We start from the raw sequence: 14937 nt of genomic DNA on the forward strand, positions 1-14937 counted from the left end.
TCTTTGTATTTATTACACGGCGTGCTGCGGGGAAAAGCCTGTTCTAACGTTTGAGTCTAAGGTTTATTTTTTAGCACCTGACGGCTCTTTTTTACTTCTCATTCGTAAATAATCTGCATCTTTCACGTGATTCAGTTTATTTTGAAAAGTCTCAACAGGATCTTGAGCTTTATTGTGAAAGGTTTATGTGGAAAATAAACAAGCGGACAGCGATTGTTTTACCATCGTTGTTGCTAACGACAACGCATAAAATAAGGCACTTGTCCATCCATAGTGTGAAATATATAAGAAATATAAGACAAAGAGAGAACTTTAAGAAATTAATACAGCCACTACAGTGACCATCAAAACCATGAAAAAATATTGCCGTAAACGTTTATTTAAATGAAAAAATGAAACGGTAGATGTTTTTATATCGTCATCCGATATATATCGTTATATCGAACAGCCCTAGTTGGGATGGTGAACGAAGGAGTTTTGTGCAGTTCCAGCAGAGACACTAAAACACAGTAAGTAGTGATTGTGTCTAAACAGACAAACATGAACTAAATGCAGTGAAGCTGCTGTTTGTCTGAGTGTAAGCAAATGTCTGAGGGAACTCAGTGCACAGGAACATTTACATCTTTCCTCTTTTATTTCACTGTGAAGGCTGAACCCTCTCTGAAGTCAGCAGCATCATTTCAGATGGAGTTTTACAGTTGAACATTTCTAACAGGAAGTGACCAGAAGTCTCCAAAAGTCTCTGAATCCTCAAACACTGAGAGGAAATCTGCTGTTCCAGCTCAGCTGCTGATCATAGTGTCAACCCATCCTCACCAACTCCAGATGTTTCCAGCTGCACATTAATCACATCAGGAAAACAATGGTAGCAAAAACTGACCTCATGTTTGTCTGTGAGCAGCATCAAGAGAAGCATCAGCAATAATTTTTACATCAGTCCAAGAATAAAACTGTCCACCTACAGAGCTGCTGCCTCCATCTACAAACTGAACCAAACACTCCTGTACTGAGAAAAGTCTTCACTGTTATTTTTCTACTGATCATCAATGAAAACATTAAAACTGACTCATCTTCTTCTCCTTCTTCTGCTTCTTTCTCCTTCAAACTACAAACATCCAGGACAATAAACGTGTCTGTAAACAGCAGTTGAAACTTCCAGAACCAGCAGACAAAAAACTCAGCTCAACACTTTAACACTGAACTAAAACTAAACTATGAACCTGGTGTCTGCAGCCATCTTTTATATCCAGACTACAGTGGAAATAATCACTTACACCTGTTAGAGTGATTTAATGTTAATGTAATCGGCTCATAAATCACATATTGTTATAATTACACAAAATGTTTTCTAAACCCCAAACCATTCCTTTTATACCTGACTGTTAGGACCTCCAAGCCTGTAGTTATATTCATTATCAGTTAAAGCCCCTCCTCATGCTTTTCTTCTTTGGTGCAACCCTATAAATACAGTGTACCTCTTTGGCCTGTCCCCTTTTCTACAATTCCCCTGTGGGAGAGGTTCGTGCCATTTCTTTTCCAACACTGTACAACACACATATGGTGTATAGCCACCCTGATGTTTCTGATTATCTTTTTTGTTTAATTATTGTCGTTATTATGCCTGTCTTTGCTAAATGCTGTAAATGTGTAGAACGTGTGTGCCACATGTGTTATAGGCACCGTCAATGCTAGCATGAACAGATAATTCTTGCTAAATTACAAGTTGTGGTGGGTTGAGCTAGCCCTCTTTCCTACCTACTATTTGTGTTTGGTTGTGGGAGCTGGAGCGAGCAAGTTAATTACTTGGAGGTCTTTCTTTCTTTTTACCTTTCTTTGTCAGGTATGTCGAATTTTGTGTCGTTGTTTTTTTAATCTTGTGTCAAATATGTTCCATGTAAGTTCGTACTTTATGTTAAATGTAAAAATATGTATAAATGTATAAAAAATAATGTAACAAATTCCCCTGTGGGAGAGGAGCTGGAGCGAATAAGTTAATTACTTTTAGGTTTTTCTTTCTTTTTACTTTTCACTGTCAAACACTACGCAGGAGTACTCCGGTTACATTAACACACACATTAGCACAAACAATAAAAGGAGCAAGAGCGTTTAACACTCGGCCTCCGTGGTCAAATACGCTGAGTCCGTTACCGTGAACTATGGAGCGGCAGATTTGTGCTGGAATTAAGCTGCACACAGCTGATGTTAGCCAGGAAAACATTACAGATTGCTTCACTTGCCTTCACATGGAGCTTCACACAGAGACATCAGCATCAGTCAGGAGAAACAGGAAGTTCAGGACAGAGAAAGTTAAATTTGAGCTGGAAGGAAACACCCATAGAGTTGCGTGAGGTCTCTTTCACAATCAGGAGCGAAACTGTGTGTGCTGCGTTCAGGTGCACCTCGGAAACTCCCAAAACTCGAGCAGGTTTTCCAAATGTGATTTTATTTCTTCTGGTTTTCCTGTTTGAAGCAAACATTTGTTATTACTTTGTTGCTCTTCTTCCTTTGAATATTTCAGCACTGAACTGATGTTTGTTCAAAGCTCATTTCAACCTGTTGAAGTCATGAATGAAAGTGCAGACTGAGAGTGGATCACATGATGTTTAAGGTGTGTCATGTGACATGTTCAGTATTGTCACACGTGTCTAGATTGTCCCTGATATCATAACTGCTCAAACACTGATGATTATACTTGAAGAATTATTACTGATGGCAGCAAAGTTTGAATGGAGCTCTCTGTCTGTGCTGATTTGTCGCCCTCTGGAGGTCAAAACACAAACTGCATGATGTCACTGTAACCACCACAGTGACAGGAAGTGTTTTTAAATGATGAAACACTGAAATGATGCTGACGGCTGTCGTTAGCCTCACTGGTAGCAGTGCTGATGTGTTCATGTCAAACAGTGGCTCAGGTCAGACTCCTTCATCCTTCTCCAGCGTGAGGCCACCCTCAGACCCACAGGAGCTCTGACCTTTGAACTCCTGTGACCTTTAAAAAACATTGTTGTTATTTGAAGCTTTTGATGTCCACACGCATCAGACCAGCTGCTTTAGTCTAGAAGTATCATATTTATTAAAAGTTAGTTAATAACAATAGTTATTAAAGGCTCTTAGAATTCTGTTTTTATATTTTTATGAGCTCCCAGCTCTGTTTGAGCTGCCAGCTAAAATAAAAGGATGAAGCTGTTCTACAAGAACACATCTGAGCTTATGTTAATGTGATGAACACACATTTATGATCAAAGTCCCTGTACAGTGACAGGGCAGTCATGTCATCAGCCCTGTAACGGACACATCAGTGATGTTTATTTCTGGGTTTGAGCTTCATACCTGGATCATGTTATTTGTGTTGAACGTGTCACTGCAGAGCTGTCAGTATGTGTGGAACTTGTCTTTATTCCCTGATGTAGGAACATCTTTGACTTGTTTGAACATTTTGTTCTGAGTTTAAAATGATAAATGTTTGAATCCATGAGGAAAGTCAGAGTCTTTTCAGCTGCAGTAACATGTTGATGCTGTCCATCAGCTCAGCTCCACCAATGACGTTTAGACTGAGGTCACTTCCTGTAACAGAGTCCTTCAAAGGCTGATGACATCACAGCGATCCAAAGGTTCCTACAAACGTGTCCTTCTTCTTCTCTGGGATCTGAAGCATCAGGTGTGTCCTATCCTCAGATTCTTTGTGTCACCTGCTTCAGATGTTATCAGTCCATCAATGGACGTTATTAGCAGTTATCAGCCCCATAACTGTGGCTCAGATTGGTCCTCCTGCACCTGCTAGCAGGCCCAGTAGCTCGTTATCACCAATTCATGAGCCGAATTGCTGTGTCACTGTTGGGAGGGACGACGATGAATCCAGATCCAGTACAGACAGATTCCAGTTTGATACAAACCGGTACAAAACCGAAACTGTTTTATATTTTTTTTTCTTTTTTTTTTACACATGGCTGCTACTTAACAATACCCATGTAGAGGACAGCATTACAGGTGTGTCTAAACATTAAACATCTTAACTGTGTGGAAAATGACTATGGTAAGTTTTATTATGACTTCATTTTTGCTGCCCCAGCGTGCTGTTTAAAACTATTTTCTAAAATTATTTAGCTTGGCCTTTTAATAATTCACAATTAAAAATCATCAATGTTATTCATATAGTCCAACCAATTCATTCCACTTTGTAGTTTTTGGTCATATATTGAAGTCAGCTGGGTAAAGTTAACATTCATATATTACTCCTATTGCTGTAACCTGTGTAAATGTGTGGGTGAACCTGCTAAAAAATGAACATATTAGCCATTTTGACATGACTTTGTATTTGACCAAAGGTTTTGCCAATGACAGAAATGAAGGTAGTGTTCTTCTATTTCTTTATTGATCAATGATTTCATGTTAAAATGGCTGCTGTACAGTTGGTTGTAGCTAGTAAAGCATGTACTGTATTAAACTAGTGGCTTTCTCCTTAAGTTTGATGCTTTGCAGACCAAAAGTCTCCAGGTTTAGTCTTTTTTGTCTTCTCCTACTTAGTATCATGTCCAAACTGAAGAACGATGTCCAATTCAGGACAAACAAGATAAAAATAATAGTGAAGACCATAAGTGGTGCAGTTACATTTTCATATCTAAAATTGAAGTCCTCGCCTCCCAGCTTCAGTCAGACTGGTTCACCTGTCCCCACACCAGTCACACCACTGGCTGAGGACATGGATAATGTGACTTGCAACACTTTTGGTTCAGAGATAGCAAACAGTAAGACTAAGAGAGAAGAACTCAGCCTGTGGGATTCACTGAAAGATGTCATATAAATCCTCAGCACCATCCACAAACATTTGCATTATTTGCAAAGAACATGGAGAACATCGGTGTGTGAACACAGCAGTACTCGTGTATATTGCAAAACCTGCATTAGAAAAAAATACAAAAAATCTCTCCACCTTTTAGAAAAGTGGAATGTAAGCAGCTGATCATTATCTATATTCATAATTTCAGATTTCTTTCTCTCTATAGGAAGCCTACTATGAGACGGATTGGCTTGAGTTACAGCTACATTTACCAGAGGATCACAGACCCACGCAGTAAACACAAGAGAGATAAACATCTTTGTGAACACAGGTTTGTTCTTACAGATTTATGACTTAATGCAAAACAATTCTGATCTCATTTTAAATGGAAATATGCCCATGTAATGACTGCATTAACCTCATAGATCTGAGGTCAAGTTTAGGATATAATGTTCATTCTCCAAGATATTTCTGATTAGTCGGACCTGATAAGTAGAAAAGAAGAATTATCTTTAAATGGTGTTTTTGGTATTTATTTATTTCTAAATGCTTGGACTGGCCAAAATGGAAAATGAGTACATGGCAGGCACAGCTCAGGTTTGAAAGTTTAAGAGGGCGAGACAGTTTGTACATGTGCACAGAGGGTTAGTGGATATATTAGAAAGAGGAGGATGAAGATGGAGCTACCATCACCACCATGTCTCCATATGCAGTGGGTCTCAGGAGGTTCATAAAAACAAATGTTGAAGGACTTCTTATCTTTGCCTCTTGTTGGTAGGTCAGCTCTGCAACTGCAGAGTTACTGTTTGTGTCTGTGAACCCTCTTAAAATCTGGGGTTTGGCTACAGCGGACGAGCCTCAGACGGCCTTTCAGCAGCTCTCCTTGAGCTGTTTCACCATCTCTCCTTAGAGTGCAGGTCTCTGCTGAGGTAATTTTGCAACACTTTACGGTGGAAACACTGTGACTGGGACTTTTCTGGACTTTTCTGGAGGTCATTTAATACTTTAAGTTCAACATTTTCCAGCCTGATGTCTTAATATATCAGAAATGAGTCATTCTGTTATGCTGCTGTATCAGGGATTGATATAAACTCATGTTTCTGTTAGCTAATCCAAAAACAAAAAAAATTGTTGTCTTCATTCATATACAATAATGTTTTAGTCTTAAAGCTTCAAAACAGCAGGTTCATATCTCAGTATTTCATCAACAACTGAGGACACTAGAGTGTCATTCCTCAGTGTAACACAATGCAGATCATACAGTTTAACAGCATTTGACACATTTCTGTATATAAAAATGTTCAGGCTGAACAGTCCTTACATGTTGACACTAGATCATATTTTCTCCTCTTCTGTCCACTGGAGTGGGTTGGTGTTCAGTCTCTGAGGTGTTATCTAATGACTTCCATCATTAATACACATTAAACGCAAGTATCTATTAAGCTGATAAGATGGTTCAAGATGCTGAGCTTTAGAAAATGATCTTAAACAGTCTCCTGCTGAGTTTCTTGAATTTCACTTGTAAATGAACCTCAGTGTTTGATAAATCAAACCCTTTTACTTCTACTGTTTCTACCACAGGTTAACAGGCTCTACTGAGCTCTGGGAGGAGAATCAGTTTCCCAGTTTCACCAGTCGAGACGCAGAACCTCAGCTGGTCTTTGTAATCTATTTGATGATGGGACAGCAGGCCCAGCATGTCCAAAGGTTACAACTGTTTATAGAAGTTCATATAATCATTTCAAAAGCATTATTGTTAAAGCGTCATGAAGTAAATGTTGATGTTGAGTCGTCTCACTGATACCAACCAAGTTAATAATCCTGTCATAAGATTTGGTTCCATCAATGACAGAAATGGATGAAGCAGTGTTGGTTTCAGACTGATGGCACAACGATTGTGAGCATGGACGCCGACTTTGGCCTTGGAAGAAAAAGTATTACTAAGCGCTTGGATGGAAACATCATGTTTGTAAGAGACAAAGATGAAGAAGAATATCTGCTGTCACATCCTAATAGCTCCAAACCAGCTGAGCTGAGTAAATGTTGAAGGAAACTTCGTGTCACTGCACCATCACTAGTGAGGTGCTCTCCTAAATAAGTCATAGTTTTAAATGGATTGGTTATATAAGAGATAGCATTTGAAGTATATTTGTGATGGAAACAGATGTTTTTGAATGTGCAGATGTTGAGTGTTGTGTTTCTATTTATAAAACACTGCTTGGTGTTTATCAGAAAAACAGAGGAGGAATACTTCGAGGTGTTTCCCTGGCTGTCCATGTTTATGGACATAAACTGCAGTGCCAGCTATGATTTATTGGTCAATGTACACAAACAGACACACATGTCGTCCAAGTACATGCGCACACTATTAAGTCCATACTTTGATACTGTACAGTATACAGCAAATATGTGTTAACCACAGATCATGTAGAGCACATGAAGGCTTCCTGGGTTTGGGCTGACAGATGGAGAAGGCATGGAGAGGTTCTGGTCCTTTCTCAGAAGATCTGCATGAGTCACAAAGAAATGACTCGACTGGACCTTCTGTTTTTTTATTTCTGCCGTCCTGAAAGAGTCCCCGGGTAACCCGGCTTTAATGGAACGTCTGTTTGTAGTTGCAAGTGAATTTTGTATTTTTCTCTTCCATGTTTGTCCTAGTGACTATTTCAGAACAAGACATACAAGAGTGGATGGAAAGATAGACAGAAGCTGCCAAACATGCACTTTTGAAAATGAGACCCAAAGGCTTGTTGATTTGTCCTGATTTGCTTCTTATTGGGTATTCACGAAGCTGACAGTAGCTACTTCCTGTATTTAGATTCAGTTCCCAGATGGAAGAGGAATTATGTCATGAAACTGGTTAAATTTAACCAGCTCAGGTAGGACACATTTCTATTTAAGGCCCTGCAACAGCCTCATGCATTAAACTAAATTTAGTGTTTTGTTGATAGAATTTCCAACAGTAAGAGTTCAAATGTTAGCAAACAGAGAGTGCTCTTCAAACAGCTGACAGACACGACCACATTACAAGAAGATGGTGTCAGTCCGATTTGATTTTCCAGTCAACGCTGAGAGACCTTGATCAGGAAGTCAGAGGTCAGCTGATGCTGCGGGCAGGAAAGGATCGCTCTACTCAATGTCAAAAGAAAACATCCTGGCACTTGTTTTGTTTACTGTTATTTATATTCATTATGTCAATATAATGATGAGCCTTTGATATTAACAAGCACGTTTTCATTGACACAGAGAGGGAAACGTTGTATTTTCTGCATCACTTCCTCACAGTAAAGATATTTAGTTCAGATACCGCACTCCTGCAAAGAAGATTCTGTAGTTAAACTGCTGATTGTACAATAAACAAATTTCACTTTGTAAAATGTTGTGCAGGGAAGGTGTGGTTGCTTCTTAGACTATCATGACCTGGATGACTGAGAACCTACGCAGACACGTTCTAAAGGAAGGGCTCCACACTTATTGGACTGATTTAACTCTGCTTATTGTCATCGAGCAAAGTTTGTTTAATGTGTCTCTATTGACAACACAAAGCATTTTTTTTCACTCTTTATAAAATGTAGAAGTCTTAAAATATATCTGCAGTGCTTGGTGTAAATTCAGTGATTCAAGCACAGTTGGTTGTCATCTTCATTGAAAATAAATATGAACAAATGATAATAATATATAAATAAAATAAATAATAAAATAGCATGTGTTGTTGGTGTTTGTATTTTCAGTAAATGTCTTTTTGAATGTAAATGCTTTGTTCCAGACAGACAGGGAGTCGCTATACGGCTGTCCAAGTAAACCCACGTCTCTAACAGAGACTGAAGAAGATTGTATCAGAGTCCAACAGTCTGCAGTGGCCACCACAGTCCACCGTCTTCACATCACAAGGACAATTTCAACATGTCTGTGAAGTCTCCTTGTCCTTGTACTCATGCCTTGATGAACAAGTAGGTAGAGTTCAAATGTGGATTTTCAGTGAGTTCATAAGTACGATTTACTGTTACTGCTGCTGTTTTTGTTTTGTCAGGTTTGTTTCATGAATCAGACAGAAGAAGGTGATATTCCAACGGAGCTAAAAAGGAGAGCCTTCGCTGGCTTACATTTGAAGACCAGAGCAGCTGAAGAAAAGCTGTGATTCATCACCTCCACCAGCAGCACACTGACCTGCATTCATCCATAGATGACACTCAGGACTCTGGTTCCACAGCTGTTCTTGTTCACAGCTGCATCCAGTTAGAGAGGAAACTGTATAATGCAATGATGATGTTTCAGCGTCATATTGTTGCTCCTCCTCCTCATGCTTACCTGCCACAGTTTAACTCCGCCTCTCAGACAGTCATGTCACCTGATCTGCATGTTTTCCTGTACGATGATGTCATCTTGACGTTGACGAAGAGAAAAACTAGTTTTGTCCTGCAGATGGCGATCCTGCACCGTGTTCAGAGAGCCGACACTTTGATGATGCTGCTCTACTCAACTTACTTTAGCCTGGGTTGGACTCTATATGAGCAGCTTCCACTCCGGTTTCACTGTTAAACACACTTGTTTGATTTCACTTGTAAAAGCTGAAAAATAAATATTTTAATTACAAAATTATGTGTTGGTACATTTTTTGAGGGTCAAATATCCTGTTTGATTTGAGGAATGAACTGTTAAGGTGTTAAAACTAATCAGGTTAAAATACGTTAAATTAGTGCAGATGTATAATGTAATTTAAATGTTGATAATGGTTGTAGTGGGCTTGTAATGTAAATGTGATTAAATGTGACATTAATGGTGACGCTGCATAAACCTGATCAAACAGTTCTATTAGTGGGTCTGTGTGATCAGCATCAGTGGGTTAAGGTGAGGCCTTGACTAGTAGAACGTCATGTTGGTGTATGACAACACATGAGCCAACATCAGACTCCGAGCGCTACGATGCTAAAGATCAGAAGATCCAGTGTGACATCATCGTTACCTGGCAACAGCAGCCCTCATCTGACTTTATTGGAGGATATTTACACCAGCAACACTGTTTAGTTTGATATGACGGATTAACAACATGCTGTGATATCCAGTTCATCTGTAATAGATACTGGATCTAATCAGTCAGCAGATATTTGATCAGCTTATTTATAACTATACTAGAAACAAACACAACTGTGTTGGTGATTCATGCAAACTTGCATATCAGCCTTTGAAGGTTTTGTAGTATTGAGAACAAAGAGGTTGTGTTAGGGCTGAAAAGCCCGACTTGTTCTCCTCTGCAGGTCATCAAATGCACCACAGAAGTTTGTATTTGCACAGCCTGTATATGTTTGATGGCTTTATTATTCTCTGTTCAAAGACAATAAATGTGCAAAATGTCTCATGTAGTATCAGCTTCATTTAAAATGACTGCAAACATTTAGAGAACATGTGCTGCTGTTTGTCCTACATTTCAACACTGAATGAACCCTGAAAACGTGATGGCAGGTGGCAGATTGGAGTCCACATGAAATATCGGCTGTATGAAGACTGGAAAATATAGATGATACAAATATGCAGCCAAACATTTGTGGACATGGATAAACTATCTGATCCAAAAAGCAGGAAGTGACACAGCTAGAAAATGAAAGTGTGTAACACTGATCAGAATGGGCACAGTGTTGTTATTGCAGCACTCCCTGATGTTTGAAAAGCTAAATGTCCATTTTAAAGTGGTCGTGTGTAGGATTGTGTTTCCTTCCTTTGTGCAGTTCTTACAGTAAACATGTTTGAATGTTTCCTGTTCCCCTGATGCTTCTTCCTGTTGGATAAAGTTGGTTTGAATAACATGTTCTTATAGGTTTCAATGAACTTCAAACTGGGATCCACTTACAAAACTGTCTCATTTTATTGGAACGATCCACATTTGCATCCATTCACGGTACATTTGACATCTGAACACGTTTGTACACATGATGAAAGGACAGATGGTGTTTGTGTGTCCTTCTTAAACTTAGTGTGAATGTTTCATCATGTAGAACTACTTAGAACAAAGTCTTTGGGAACATTTGGAGAACACGTTTAGGAAAGTAACATCCTGGTAGAACATTTTCTTAAAGCAAAGCAGAGCTGCAACATGACTGTGAGGATTCACAATAATAAAGTCACAATACTTTATTATTATGAAGACTAAAGTGCACCTTAATGCTGCCAATGAATACACATGTTCTTTGTGAAAGCATGAGCACAGCTGACATGCACCACACTGACCCCACTCGCCCCATTTCTTCATCCACTTCTTGCTCTTGTGCTTGAAATGAGGCGAGCGCAGCAAAAGTCAGAGGCTCTAAAATCCACAAAAAGGGGCTCGTTAGATCAGGATATTGATGTGATCCATAGAAAACATGGATAATACACCACTTTATTTGAAGACATCTGTAGCACTGCCTCAGGATGTTTCCACAGACTCCTCTGTGCACCTAAAGAAAAGGTCAAAGGTCAGCAGCACATGTAGTTGGGACAATTCTTCATTTACAAACAACAGTCGCACAAACTACACAATTATTTTCCTCCAATTAGGACTTTTCACTTGCAGAAATGGTCCTGTGTGATTTCTAGGTTGTGAAGGGCCTTTCAGAAAGGTACGATTTAAACCAGCCAAGAGCTCTGATGTCATCATCACTCCCTCCTCCACCCTCAGCAGTCCCAGCATGCTGCTGTGGTGCACCCCACCCTCACTCTACACCTGAGCCATAGACCACACCCTCCACCTCAATATACACCACAGTTTTCTCTGCTATGGAAATGAGATCAGGAGGAAATCATTATTATTATTATTTAATAAATGCTCACATTAATGTGGGCTTATTTGTTTCATATTAGAAACATTAGTTGAGTGTTTTTAGTATAAAATGGTGAAAGTCCCTCTTTTTGCTCCTCCCCTCACCTGTGGATGGGCGGTGCTGTTACCATGGTGACAGCTTGGATGTGTTTCAGTCCTGCCTGGTTATCACTGCAGGAATCTTTCACATTTATTACAGGTAATAACTCTGATTGTTCTGTGTATTATGAACTAAATGTATCCTGATACTCACAGAGATGGATGAGCAGAGGTCACATGATGAAAGAACAAACATGGAGTCTTTGATTTATTTAGATATTTATTGATGAATGCAAACAAACCCTGACACTGAACCATCGTCCAGCAGAACAAACCTGATCACATGACCTGCTGACCCAAACAGTGAAAAGCTCCATGGCAACAACAACAAACAGCCTCACATATGTTAACAGAGGCTGTTAGAAGCACAGAGTCTTTACAGTCTTTCTCCTGTTTGGACACAGATCTCTGCACATCTTCATCACAGTTACTCACAGACGTGCAGAGTGTGTGGATATCAAAGCTAAGTTTCCACCATGTTTGTAGTCTGTACTGGGACTCATGGAGCATCTCTCTATGAGCACTCAGTGCTTTAAACAGTGAGTCCCAGTTTAACCAGCAGCCTTCACACCACACATCACACAGACATGGAAACTTCAAACCCTCAGACTGAAGTCACTGGCAGTCTCTGGCACCAGCGACTGCGCTAACAAACATACAGCAAACAGTGAAGGTTTGGTGGAGAAAGCTGGTTGGGTAATACCAAGTATGCAGCGGAGGAGGCGGGGTTACATTACTAGATGATTAAACATGAAACTATTTTGCTGATAATAATTGAAACGATTAAAGAAAATCAAGCTAATTCATAATTTTATAAACTGGAATGATGAAATTATATTGGCTGGATCTGATTATTGGGGGGTCATGACCCCGTAACCCCCTAGAAATTACGCACCTGGTCCTGAGGTCAAATCCACCATCTTTGTTTCAGTGCTTCATGTTCTCCGTGTTTGTGTGCGTCCCTCCGGTACTCCGGCTTCCTCCCACAGTCCAAACACATGCAGTTAGTGGGGTCAGGTTAACTGTGAGTGGTTGTGTGTCTCTGTGTTATTCCACCTTAATAAATGACTTCCTGTTAGCATTAAGTGCTTCTGTAGGACTGATGTCATTTTCATGGTTGGATCATTTAAATGAAGCTGGACTCAGATGCAGTAAATAAGTTGATTGATCATTAATGAATAAAGCTGGTCAAATCCATCACGTGGACACATGTGATTGTGTAGTATTGATCCCAATGCTGGTATTAGTCCTGGATCAATAACACTGGATGGATGCGTTCAGCATGGAGCCCCTGAGCTGTGTTACAGACAAACATGAAACTGACAGGTCTGTGTCATTCACAGTCTGTAACACTTCTAAACAACAGAGGCTGACCCAAGTGCCTCAGAGCCAGGCACGCTCACATCACAGCTCTCTAAAGAAGTTTCAAAATAAGAGCTGAAAGCTGTGTTTGCTTGTGTTAGCTTATTATTGTGGAGACTAACATTCAGTGATCATGTGTTCAGACTCATAATGATTACTCTCATAAATCCTGATCTTTGTATTTACTGTGTGTTGGATCAATAACTGAGATTCATCGTATCACACAGCTGTGCTGCTGCTGCTGCTGGTGATGTCAGCACATCTGGAACAATACGAGGTATCTGCTACCAGACTGAGCAGGACGTGAGACCTGTGGACTGTTTAAAGCTGTCCCTCCACAGGTCACTCAGACCTGATCCACACCTCAGTGAGATTCTCTGACTTCCTCAGTAGAGACAGAAACCATTCAGATCTGGGACGATCAGCTGACTGATGATGTCACACAGACTGTGTTTTTCAGGAACAGTGATTCTGATGTGAGCCTGCTAGCTGACAGCAGACCTGATGAAACCACATGTTGACATCTGTGAGGACAGACTGGACTCTTTGACTGCACCTTGGTTCTCCTCAGAGGTCTGTACAGGAGCATGTCCACCCCACTGAAGATCTCAGTCACTGTGAAACATAGAAAGCTGCTTGTGTGGCCTCTGCCTCACATGTAGATGCAGCTACAGGTTTCTCTGTCAGTCAGACTGAAACAGTGTCCTGATGCTGCATCATTCAGCTCTGTGCCCCAGTCAGCATCACTGTGTCTACCAGTGTCAGTGTTTCTTTTCCTGTAACACTCAGCACAGGCTCAGCTGGTATCCAGTGTTGGACTTTCAGCTGCTGTGATAGATCCTCTAACATAGATCAGCTCTGCTACATGTTGTTAGATCAGTGCAGCTGCCTGTCATGTCCTGATGTTTCTCTGGGTCAGCAGCTTCTCCATCAGAGGTTCACATGGAGCTGATCCAGTATCTCCAGTAACTGTGTTCTGTGCCTCACTGGTTCATCCTTCTGTCTGTGTGGCGTCAGTCAGATGTTAAACTCTGTAATCTTCACTGTGTCACAAGAGTTCAGTGAGTCCCGTTATTCACAGGATCAATCAGATCATCAGAGAACAGCTGATCAGCAATCAGTGGTGCCAACAGCGCCTCCTGTGGTGAGAGGATGCAATAATGCAATGGAGCATTTTTACACTGAACACTTCCAGTCATGGAAACTGTCTGTTGGATCTGTGTGACGTTGCTTTCTTGTGTTGCTTTCTTGGTTAGAGTTCCTCACAAATGTCCAGATGATTCTTCTAATGAGGCGTCGACCATGTTTTCAGTTCTTTGGAAGAAAACATCGCCCTTTGCCATCCTTACTTTTCTTTGACTTCTTCAGATGCAGCTGAACTCCAGCTGGTATTTTATTGGACTCTGCAGCTGTTTCTGGTCATCAGTTCATTCCTGCAAACCTCTGAACCTGAACAACAATGATGCTGCATTGCTGGCTGATCCCAAAAGGTTGATTCTGTTCATCTGGACGTTTTCAGAAACGTTTGCTCACTGATCAGGTGACTTCTTCAGTCTCAGCTGACTGCAGCTTTACAACCTTACAAACAGCACATTTGCACAATGACTGAAACCAGCAGCACCTGATATATATGATACTAATATAATACATATACATATATAATCCATACTAATGATGAAGGAGCTGAGCTCACAGTGTTCATTCAGTGAACTGCTCAGTTTATTTTGGCCTCAGAAATGCTCACTCTGTTTGTACATCACTGTCAGCAATAGACTCATTCTGCTGTGTGGACAGGAACACATGTGACATCACTTCCTGTTTGTTTGGGACTGAAGAGGAAGAAGTTTACAAGGAATCATTGAGAAGAGTTTCAAACATCAACTGATTGAATCCATGAATGTGAAAA

The 14937-nt window shown here is 40.3% G+C and overlaps 1 long non-coding RNA gene across 1 annotated transcript; it reads left to right on the forward strand.

Annotated features, from left to right (window-relative positions):
• The first annotated feature begins 1504 nt into the window (after window positions 1-1504).
• On the forward strand, window positions 1505-8721 carry LOC120437899. Its single transcript, XR_005611485.1, has 7 exons — window positions 1505-1518; window positions 2519-2608; window positions 3527-3658; window positions 5004-5108; window positions 5556-5706; window positions 6359-6484; window positions 6657-8721. It is a non-coding gene; the product is annotated as an uncharacterized LOC120437899 (long non-coding RNA).
• Window positions 8722-14937: the final 6216 nt, after the last annotated feature.

Source organism: Oreochromis aureus, linkage group 3 (assembly GCF_013358895.1).
Source record: "Oreochromis aureus strain Israel breed Guangdong linkage group 3, ZZ_aureus, whole genome shotgun sequence".
NCBI lineage: Eukaryota > Metazoa > Chordata > Actinopteri > Cichliformes > Cichlidae > Oreochromis > Oreochromis aureus.